Below are 11,554 nucleotides of genomic sequence, written 5' to 3' on the forward strand. Positions count from 1 at the left end.
CTCATGGCGGTGTATCTCCATTGGCTGAAACCAATCACCTATCCTGCCTGGGAGGGCGGAGCTCTAGGAGCTGAAAAGAACTGTGCTACTGCGCACGGAGTAAAAAGTGAGACCGGAGAGAGAGCCGGCGCAGTAGCGCCGTGTTCGCTTTTGTTGCTCACCGCTCATTTTAGGCCGCTTTTGGCCACTTTTTATGTGGTTGTAGGCTGACTGATACCACACCATCCCTACACAGCGAAAACTAAATCAGACATACCGAAGCGGGAGAGTCATTGTACATTTGATTCTTGCTTTTTGTATAGGAAGAGGTTTTAGTTTTCTTTTGTGAGCAGTTCAATACATTTATCGAATATCTGTTTAGGTACAGCGCACTCTGAGAAACATTGAGTGTTCACTATAACTCTGGGACGTTACATGTATGAACTCGTTTAAGTTTCAGAGCTAAGTTTCTAGAAGCCATTATTATCTCTGTTTAACAGATAAAGGAATAGAATGGTTAACTTGCCCAAGGGCTCATAACTAGTGAATGGGGAAGGAGGCTGAGGTTGAATTTAGCCCTCATTCTTTATCCCTGCTGCATCTTATATACAAAATAGCACTGGTCTGAGGATAAGGAAATAATTCTGGTTTAGGCTCGGCTTCTCATAATCTGTGTGCCCTGTTTCTCTAAAAATGATATCAGTTACAAAATCACGCAGAACATATAATTCATTCAGAATGAGTAATACAAGTATTATAGAAATTACAAAACAAGCCCCTTTTTGTCTTCCTTTTAAGATTTTTAGTTAAAAGCTTTGCTTTGTTATCTACAAAATTTCTCTTGTAGAAATGATCCCAGACTTTTTCCCTATAACCCTAGACGGTTTTTGCATCCCAATCTCCCCGGGCCCCCTTAAGTGCTTACTGTCAGTTTCATTTAAGATGTTTTAGCCGCAACCAGTGAGCAGGTGAGCATGGTTCAAGTGGGGGTGAGCATAGGCAATCTACAGCACCAAAGAACAGCTGTCAGTTTAGACAGTAGAGGCGATTTAAACAAAAAAGCATGGAAGTTTGGAGGATGCTTGTTTCCACAAACTAAGGAAGCCCTTTAGAAGGCCCTTTCTTAAAGTTCATTCGTTCCACAATAGTTATCAAGCACTTAAGTGCCAGGCCCTGGAGATACAGTAAAGATGGTAGCACTGCTCTCTTGGAGTGAACATTCTATAGTGGTTTGGGGTTGTGGATGCAATGCAAACAATAAAAATAGCCACCACAATTTATATACACAAGCAAAAACTCAAATCCTTAAAAGATGCTCAAAGATGTTTCTATAAACACCCTATAACTCAAAATTAGCTGGAGGAAGTCACATTTTAGAAAATTTGGAGATGAGAATACAACCAAATATGAAAAAGGAATATTAAAGCAAACTACTGAGCAATGTGAAGAGGCACAGGAATAGCTAGGAATGCAACAGAGCCTTTATTTGTTTAATTAGAGGGTCTATTAAAGATCTTAGTTAAGGGGACAATCCTCCTACTAAGCCCAAAACAGATTTTTAAAATTGATCTTTAAAACCACCTCCTTCAGGATGCAAATAAATAAAATCAGAAATGGAATAGGACCCCACTGAAATAAGGGTGGTAATGAGAAAATAGTTTGAGCAACTATACACTAATAAATTGGACAATATAGTTGAAATGGACAAATTCCTAGAAAGGCATGAACAACTGACATTGACTCAAGAAGTAATAGACAACCTCAATAAACCAATCATAAGTAAAGAGATTGAGTCAGTCATCAAAAACCTCCCAAAATAGAAAAGACCAGGACTAGATAGCTTCACCTGTGAATTCTACCACACATTCAAGAAAAAATTAGTACCAACCCTGCCCAAACTCTTCAAAAAAATTGAAGAGGTGGGAAAGCTACCTAATTCATTCTATGTGACCAACGTCACCCTGATACCACTCCTTATGTGGTTGTAGGCTGGCTTATAGATAAATATACTAGAAGAAAATAAAATTACAGACCAATCTCTTTAATGAATATAGATGCAAAAATCCTCAACAGTATACTTGCAAATGAAATCCAGCAGCACATTAAAAGAATTATACACAATGACCAAGTAGGATTTATTCCAGGTATGCAAGACTGGTTCAACACAAGAAAATCAATTAATGTAATACACCATATCAAAAAATCAAAGTGGAAAAACCACATGATCATCTCAATTGATGCAGAAAAGGCGTTTGACAAAATTCAACATCATTTCTTGATGAAAACTCTCCAAAGGATAGGAATAGAAGGGAACTTCCGCAACATGATAAAGGAAATATGTGAAAAAAACCACAGCTAACATCGTCCTCAATGGGGAAAGACTGAAAGCTTTCCCTCTAAAATGAGGAACAAGACAAGGATACCCACTGTCACCATTGTTATTCAACATTGTGTTGGAAGTTCTAGCCGGAGCAATTAGACAAGAAAAAGAAATATAAGGCATCCAAATTGGAAAGGAAGAAGAAAACTCTCACAGTTTGCAGGTGATATGATACTATATGTCGAAACCCCCCAAAAATCCACAGTGAGATACTAGAGCTAATAAATGAGTACAGCAAAGTGACAGGCCACAAGACCAACACCCCAAAATGCACTAGTGATGGGCAATCTGAGGAGGAAATCAAGAAAACAATTCCATTTACAATAGCAACAAAAAGAATCAAATATTTAGGAATAAATTTAACTAAGAATACAAAAGACCTATACACAGAAAATTATAAGAAATTGCTAAAAGAAATCGTGGAAGACCTAGATAAATGGAAGGGCATATCATGTTCATGGGTTGGAAGACTAAATATAGTTAAGATAGTCATTCTACCCAAATTGATTTATAGATTCATTTCAATATCAATTAAAATTCCATCAACTTACTTTACAAAAATAGAAAAACCAATAACCAAATTTATTTCAAAGGGTAGTGTGCCCTGAATAGCTAAAAATATCTTGAGAAAGGAAATTGGGTGGAAGGTCTCACACTACCTGACTCTAAAGTATATTACGAAGCTACAGTGGTCAAAACAGCATGGTAATGGCATAAAGATATACTGACCAGTGGAATGGAATAGTATATTCAGATTAGATACTTTCTTATCTATGGACAATGGATCTTTGATAAGATGGCCAAGCACATACATAATATTGATCAGTTATCAGTAGATCCCTTGTCTAAATGGTTTATTTCTGTTTCTTGGCCATGGAGGTATCTCTTTGCAGGGTTGCTATCTCTGTGTTTTGTTGTCTCTTATACTATTGCTGTGGAATGTGGATGCAATGTCTGTCCTATTGGCAATATAGTCTCCTCTGTGGGGATGGATTGTGAGGACCAAGGGCTTCCCCCCCCACCCCATCCATATTGAGAATAAGTTACTGCATGTTGCTGCCTACAAGGATTGGGACAGAAGTTAAAGGTCATCAGAACTCCTGGGTGGGGTAGGGGAAAATACAAAGCATTGAAACTCCCCTTCCTTGATCACCGATGATAACAAAGTTCTAAACTCCTGTGTCACAGGGCCTTGCTGAAACTATGTTGCACACCCTTGTCTTAAGCCCTTATAAACTATCCCTTGCACTCCTTGCCTCTTGCAGAACACTAACTTTCATTTTCCAGATGGTTGCAACCTGGAACAATCTTCTTCTGCTTGTAGTCCCAATAAAATCCATGCCTACCATATTATGTATGCGCTCTTGCATTTGAACCAAACTTGTGAAATACTATGCAAATGGTCAGGAATAAATATGCAGCTCTGAACACTGATTAAGCCACAGGTGCCACCTGGTACTGCAGTGAGGCTATCTAAGACCATTCTATTTTGTAAAACTACTTTTCTAAGCTGTATGGTTCTTCATTTAGCAAGGATATGACCAGTTTGGGGTTATTAAGTGCTTGGGCAGTGCGATTGGCTAAAACTGCCACATGATTTTCAATAACTATTGTAGCAGTTCCACCTGGTGCAAGAATGACTAAAGGATAATACAACCAGGAAATGTGTTTTAGTGTATGTCTAGCTTAAACTATTTCCCAATTACTAGGAGTATGGGATAAAAAGTCATATAAGGTAGTGAGGATATAGGGCTGTCCCCATGTACAATATCGTGTCTAATTAGAGGGTAAATAGGGCCAGACATATTGCCCCCAGGTCCATAGCCATCCCTTAGGGGAAGGATATGCTCCATGTTGCTTAGAGATACCGTGCCAGCGGAAGAGACTACTGTTTTGAAGCTTAACAATAAAATTACACAATTTGGGGCATGGCCACTCCACGTCATAAATTCCATCAAGTCCTTCCATACAGAAAGGGGCAACATGGTCTACTGTTACAGCTTCTGCTATCAGTCACCATAAATTATCATATGCAGCATACCCTAATATAAGTCAGGACTTGCTCACCTGTTCCCGTACAAGGGAGGAGATGTAAGTCCTGGTCTCCTTAAAGGATGGTAGTTGGATTTTAGTCTTAAATGGAAGATTTTTTTTTTAATTTTTTTTAAATACCAAAAACAACAAACAAATGCAAACATTCGTAACTTTTGATCATTCCGTTCTACATATATAATCAATAATTCACAATATCATCACATAGTTGCACATTCATCATCATGATCACATCTTGGAACATTTGCATCTATTCAGAAAAAGAAATAAAAAGAAAACAGAAAAAAATTAATACATGCCATACCCCCCATGCCTCCTCCCACTGATCACCAGCACCTCACTCTAAATTTAATTTAACATTTGTTCCCCCTATTATTTATTTTTATTCCATATGTTTTACTCATCTGTTGATAAGGTAGATAAAAGGAGCATCGGACACAAGGTTTCCACAATCACACAGTCACACTGTCAAAGCTATATCACTACACAATCATCTCCAGGAAACATGAATACTGGAACATAGCTCCACATTTTCAGGCAGTTCCCTCCAGCCTCTCCACTACATCTTGACTAACAAGATGATATCTGTTCAATGTGTAAGAACAACCTCCAGGACAACCTCTCAACTCTGTTTAGAATCTCTCAGCCGTCAACACTCCACCTTGTCTCATTTCACTCCTCCTCACTTTGGTCGAGAAGGTCCTCTCAATCCCCTGATGCTAGTCTCAGCTCATTCTAGGGTTTTTCTCAACCCCTTGATGCTGATTCCCTGCTCATTCCAGGGCCTCCATCCCACGTCGCCAGGAAGGTCCACACCCCTGGGAGTCATGTCCCACATAGACAGGGGGAGGGTGGTGAGTTTGCCTGTTGTGCTGCCTGGAGAGAGAGGCCACATCTAAGCAACAAAAGAGGTTCTTTTGGGGGTGACTCTTAGGCCTAATTTTAAGTAGGCTTGATCTATCCTGTGTGGGGTTAACTTTCATTTGAACAAACCCCAAGACTGGGGGCTCAGCATATAGCTTTGATTGTCCACGCTGCTTGTGAGAATATCAAGAATTCAACTTGGGGAAGTTGAATTTTCCCCCATTCTCACCGTTCCCTGAAGGGGACTTTGCAAATACTTCTTTATTCACTGTTCAAATCACTCTGGGGATTATTGGGGCATCACTGTGGACAAACCAACAAAATCTCATGTCCTACTCAAGGTTCCATGTACTTATGGTGTTCAATTAAGCTGTCTACATAAGTTATATTAGGAAATGCACTAGTCAAAGTATAAATTTTGTACCAAATAAACATTTTTTGCTTTAGTCTCACACATAAGATAAAATTTTTAAGTATTAATTACCATCTATTTTCAGCATCCTGTAGTAATGACACTCCTTTGTTCTTCCTCATGCAAAAACATTTTTTAAATTTGCACATTTAGTCACTATCATTATACACTCGAGGCATTCCTAGATTATACCATCTCAGTCTTTATCATCTATCTTTCTTTCTGATTTCACTGGTGCCCTCAGCCCTCCTCTCTCTATCATTCCCACATTCAGCTTCATTCAATGTTTTAACATACTTGTATTACAGTTATTACAGCATTGTGCTATCCATTTCTGAGTTTTTACATTCAGTCCTGTTGCATAATCTGTATCACTTCAGCTCCAATTACCCAATATCTTACCCTATTTCTATCTCCTGATGGTCTCCGTTACCAATGAAATTCTCCAAGTTTATTCGCTAATGTCAGTTCATACAGTGAGACCATACAGTATCTGTCCTTTTGTTTCTGGCTAATCTCATTCAGCATAATGTCCTTAAGGTCCATCCATGTTGTTACATACTTCATAACTTTATTCTTTCTTATGGCTGCATAATATTCCATCGTATGTATATACCACAGTTTGTTTAGCCGTTCGTCAGTTGATGGACATTTTGGCTGTTTCCATCTCTTTGCAATTGTAAATAATGCTGCTATAAACATTGGTGTGCAAATGTCTGCCTGTGTCCTTGCCCTCACGTCCTCTGATACCTAGCAATGGTATTACTGGGTCATATGGCAATTCTATATTTAGCTTTTTGAGGAACCACCAAACTGCCTTCCACAGAGCTTGTACCATTTGACATTCCCACCAACAGTGGATAAGTGTGCCTCTTTCTCCACATCCTTTCCAGCACTTGTCATTTTCTGTTTTATTCATAATGGCCATTATGGCGGATGTGAGATGATATCTCATTGTGGTTTTGATTTGCATTTCTCTAATAGCCAGGGAAGTTGAGCATCTCTTCATGTGCCTTTTGGCCATTTGTATTTCCTCTTCTGAGAAGTATCTGTTCAAGTCTTTTGCCCTTTTTGTAATTGGGTTGTGTGTCTTTTTGTTGTTGAGTTGAGAAGTTTCTTTATGCATTCTGGATACCGGACCTTTATCTGATATATTGTTTCACATTGTGTAGGCTGTCCTTTTACTTTCTTGACGAAGTTCTTTGATGCGCTAAACTATTTAACTTTGAGCAGTTCCCATTTATTTATTTATTTCTTCAATGCTCTTGCTTTGGGTGGAAGGTCTAGGAAACTGCCTCCTAGTATAAGATTTATAAGCTATTTCCCTACATTTTCTTCTAACAGTTTTATGGTCTTAGATCTAATGTTTAGGTCTTTGATCCATTTTGAGTTTATTTTTGTAGAGAGTGTGAAGTATGGGTCCTCTTTCATTCTTTTGCATATGGATATCCAGTTCTCTAGGCACCATTTATTGAAGAGACTGTTCTGTCCCAGGTGAATTGACTTGACTGCCTTATCAAAGATAAATTGTCCATAGATGAGAGGGGCTATATCTGAACACTCTATTTGATTCCATTGGTCAGTATATCTATCTTTATGCCAGTACCATGCTGTTTTAATCACTGTAGCTTCATAATATGTTAAAGTCAGGTAGCGTGAGACCTCCAACTTCATTTTTTTTCCTCAGGATACTTTTAGCTATTTGGGGCACCCTGCCCTTCCAGATAAATTTGGTTATTGGTTTTTAAATTTCTGAAAAGTAAGTTTTTGGCATTTTAATTGGTATTGCATTGAATCTGTAAATCAATTTAGGTAGAATTGACATCTTAACTATTTAGTCTTCCAATCCATGAACACAGTATGCCCTTCCATCTATTTAGGTCTTCTGTGATTTTTTTTAACAATTTCTTATAGTTTTCTTTGTACAGGTCTTTTGTCTCTTTAGTTAAATTTATTCCTAAATATTTTATTGTTTTGGTTGCAATTGTAAATGGAATTCTTATCTTGATTTCCCCCTCAGATTGTTCATTGCTAGTGTATAGAAACACTACAGATTTTTGAGTGTTGATCTTGTAACCTGCCACTTTGCTGTACTCATTTATTAGCTCTAGTAGTTTTGCTGTGGATTTTTCAGGGTTTTCAACATATAGTATCATATCATCTGCAAACAGTGAGAGTTTTACTTCTTCCTCTCCAATTTTGATGCCTTGTATTTCTTTTTCTTGTCTAATTGCTCTGGCTTTAAATGGAAGATTCTTTTCCATATTTTCTGATGTGTTGAATTCTGCCAAGCAAGCAGAGTATTCCATGCAGTTCAATTCACAGGGGTCACAGTCCAAGGAAAGCTGGTAGTGGCTGAAAAGGCACGTCCATGAAACCCAACATTGGGGTCGATTGTGGGCATGAATTACTGCTGAAGCCCACTGTGGGAAGTGTTTGCTAGGGAGCTACTGACAAAAAGTAAAACATTTATGGTGAACAACAAGGGGTATAATAATATACATGCTAAAGTTCCATTGGTTGACAATAAGTTTCCTGGCAGAGAAACATTATGGGGAGGTTTTAAATACCAGATATTTTCCCCTCACTACACATCTTAAGGATGATTATATCAATTATTAATCTAGGCATGAGAAAAGTCCACATAGTCATGCATAAGGTTCCCATGGGAATAAGAGGCCCCAGATTGGTGATAAAGATTTAAACGGGCATTTGCTCATATAAATGATGGTCTGATTACAATATTGGGGGGTGACTACTATTACCCATGGGCTTAAGATTCTCAATCATAGAGCTGGAGTGGGCCATGGAATCTGGGCCTACTCAGGCTGCCATCCTACCTCTCCCATTCAGCTACCAGTGCCTTGGCCTTGGTTGAGGTGGACTGTGGTGTCCAGCCAAAGTGAGGCATCACTAATGCATGCAGGGGGAAACAGGCAGAATGCAGTAGTCCCACACTTGGCCCAGGAAAAGAATGTGAAGAATATGTGCAGATTAGTCTCTAGTTGAAAAAATACAAAGAAAAAAAAAAACCAAAAAAAGTCTCTCTGTTACTTTTGACGGAAAAAGAAAAGATTATTTTCCTGATCTAATGAAATGAGATTCTGAAAATGGAAATTCTGCTCAAGGTTTTGAAATGGTTAGCTTCAAAGAAGAGGGCTTCAGTTTAAGAGCAACAAGAGATATCAAGACAGAGGAATTATTTTCATGGGTTCCACAAAAATTAGTAATGACTGTTGAATCTGCTAAAAATTCAGTGTTGGGGCCCTTATATTCTCAAGACCAAATTCTTTCAGGCCATGGGAAATATCACACTGGCCTTTTATCTGCTGTGTTAATGAGCTAATTCTAACTTTCTGGCAGCCCTACATTCAGAACTTCCCCAGTGAATATGATACTCTTCTCTACTTGGAGGAAGATGGAGTTCATTATCTTCAATCAGCACAAGCTATACATGATGTCTTCAGCCAATATAAAAACATAGCTAGACAGTATGCTGTGAAATTAAAGTGGTAAATAGCTTTACTAATCATCTTAATTTGCATAAACTTCCATTTTTACTTGGAAAACTACAAAGAAGAAACAAAAAGCAACTGAGACCGGCTGACATACCAACAATTCTTTGCAGTACTAATTAAGACCTCTACCTCCATGGAAAATAAGAAACTGTAATAAGCAATCCAGCAAGTCTGCTTATTCTTACCATTCCCACACAAATATTCTGCCGGGGCAGCTTTTGCAGATTTATGGCACCCAAAGATCCCCTGCCCCAGACAACTCACATAGCTCGCATCCTCCTTGCCTCCCCACCACTTTTCTTTGAGCAGTAACTTTCTTTTAGTTCTACTCCCATGCATGTCACTTAGCTCAATAAACTTATTCTGCACCTTGGTTTTCAGAGTCTGTTTTCAACTTAATAATCTGGTATAAGAAGTGGACTTTAAAGGCAGACACTGGGACGACACCAGGATGGCAGCTTGGGGAAGAGCTTAGCTTCCATCTTCTCCGGGTTTGTTATCTGGCTCACTCCACTAGCCCCTCTTGGATAACTCCCGCCATGTTGCAGTTGAGGGCAAATCCATTTGTTGAACTGAAACCTGGTTAGGCCCTCTGTTATGGCATCTGTTGTTTTTGACCAACAGGTTAGAGCATTCTCTACTGTTTCACTGACTATGAATCCATCTGTTTTGTTGAGCAAATAGCCTGTGAAGGCTTTTGCAGATTCATTACTGAATTGCCAAGTGAAAGCTCTTTTTTTTATTGGCTCTGTTTTGTCTTATTAAAATGTCAGATAATATGTATAACAATTCTAATGTCACCTGTTGCAACTATCCTAGTAGATGAGTTAAACAAAACTCTGATGAATCTAGATTTACACAGCCACAGTGGAGTTGCTTTGATCAGATTAGACTTAATTATCTCAAGGAAAAACATAGCCCTGAATTTAAAATTAAGTTTGGTAAATGGTATGCTTTTAACAAATGGGTTCTAGAAACTACTGGAAGGAAAATAATAATAATAATAATAATAAATAACTTAAAATGCCGATACTTTCTCTCTCTCTTTCCCTCCCCCACCACATTTTGCAGTCTAACCAAAACCCCTTTCCCCCTTTTCTCCTTCCTTCTCTATACCCAGACTTCTGAGCTGTCCCTGCCAGGACGTTTAAAACTAGCCCATCTAACCCATCTTCAGTGTTCCCATTCAAAAGAAAATCCTTTGTTCCCTGGACCCAAAGCATGAGCTAAGATAAGGAACCTGTAGAAGTAATCTCCTGGTGGCCTGCTTCTTTAATGCAATGAGAAGTCACCCAATTGCCTTACTGCTTCAACTTCCCTGTGAGTAAAAGGATGCTCTGAAAACACATGAGGGAACAGAGGGCATGTTACAGAGACAAAAAAATTATGAAATTTAGTAAAGATAGCAGAGGCACTTCCACCGCAGTCAGCTGGCCATTGTTATGTGTGGTACAGTCAGGTACAGTAAGCTGTCTCAAGAAAGACAGAGGAATCAGCAAATAAAAAGAAATATTACAGCTAGAAAGAGATACACAGATTTCCACCTGTGCGTTAGTGACAAGTTTGTGAGAGCAGTTAAATAAGAAAGATGCTGATATAGAAGTGCTAGCCTGTCAGTTCTTAAAATTAAAAGGTTGGGAGGGGGGAAAAAAAAGAGCTAGCCAAAAATTAGAGCTATATTAGCTTAGAAAAATAAAAATAAATATAAAACGGGCTCCACAAAACCTAGAATTCCTGAGAGGCCATCAAGATATATCAAAACAGGGCGGGCCATGGTGGCTCAGCAGGCAAGAATGCTCGCCTGCCATGCCAGAGGACACGGGTTCGATTCCCGGTGCCTGCCCATGTTAAAAAAAAAAAAAAGGAAATATCAAAACAATTAAAGAATTAGCAAAAATGCAAATTGTCAGACCAATGCAAAGTCTCTTTAACACCCCTGTCAGCTAGTAAATCAAGCTAACTATGAGGCAAAACTCAACTGCAAAATTGAATTGGGAAAAACTCCTCCTGGTATCTAAGAAGTAAATGCTTTAGCCTGTATCTGTCTAATATGTCCCACACCTGCTTTATATACATATATATATATATTATAAGAAGCAACCTTATAATTACATAAAAAGAATAGGCATAAAGGAGGACAAAAGTATTAGGAATCCCTCTCTAATACACTGATTTAATAACTGCAATTCAAGATTGTGAGGCTTGTTCCTCGCTTCACCTTCAATGAGTGCTTTACAATAGTGGGCATATGCATAAAGATAGTGTTACCAGGCAAAGGCCATGGATTCTTTTGCCAGATGCACTAAATAACCAATTCCTGAGACACCAGGGTTTCAAAGAGAGAAAAGG

The 11,554-nt window shown here is 38.6% G+C and overlaps 1 pseudogene; it reads left to right on the plus strand.

The window, feature by feature from the left end:
• The first annotated feature begins 3 nt into the window (after positions 1 to 3).
• On the plus strand, positions 4 to 9,203 carry LOC143690573 (actin-histidine N-methyltransferase pseudogene; annotated as a pseudogene).
• The last annotated feature ends 2,351 nt before the right edge of the window (positions 9,204 to 11,554 follow it).

Source organism: Tamandua tetradactyla, chromosome 7 (assembly GCF_023851605.1).
Source record: "Tamandua tetradactyla isolate mTamTet1 chromosome 7, mTamTet1.pri, whole genome shotgun sequence".
In the NCBI taxonomy this organism is placed as follows: Eukaryota; Metazoa; Chordata; class Mammalia; order Pilosa; family Myrmecophagidae; genus Tamandua; species Tamandua tetradactyla.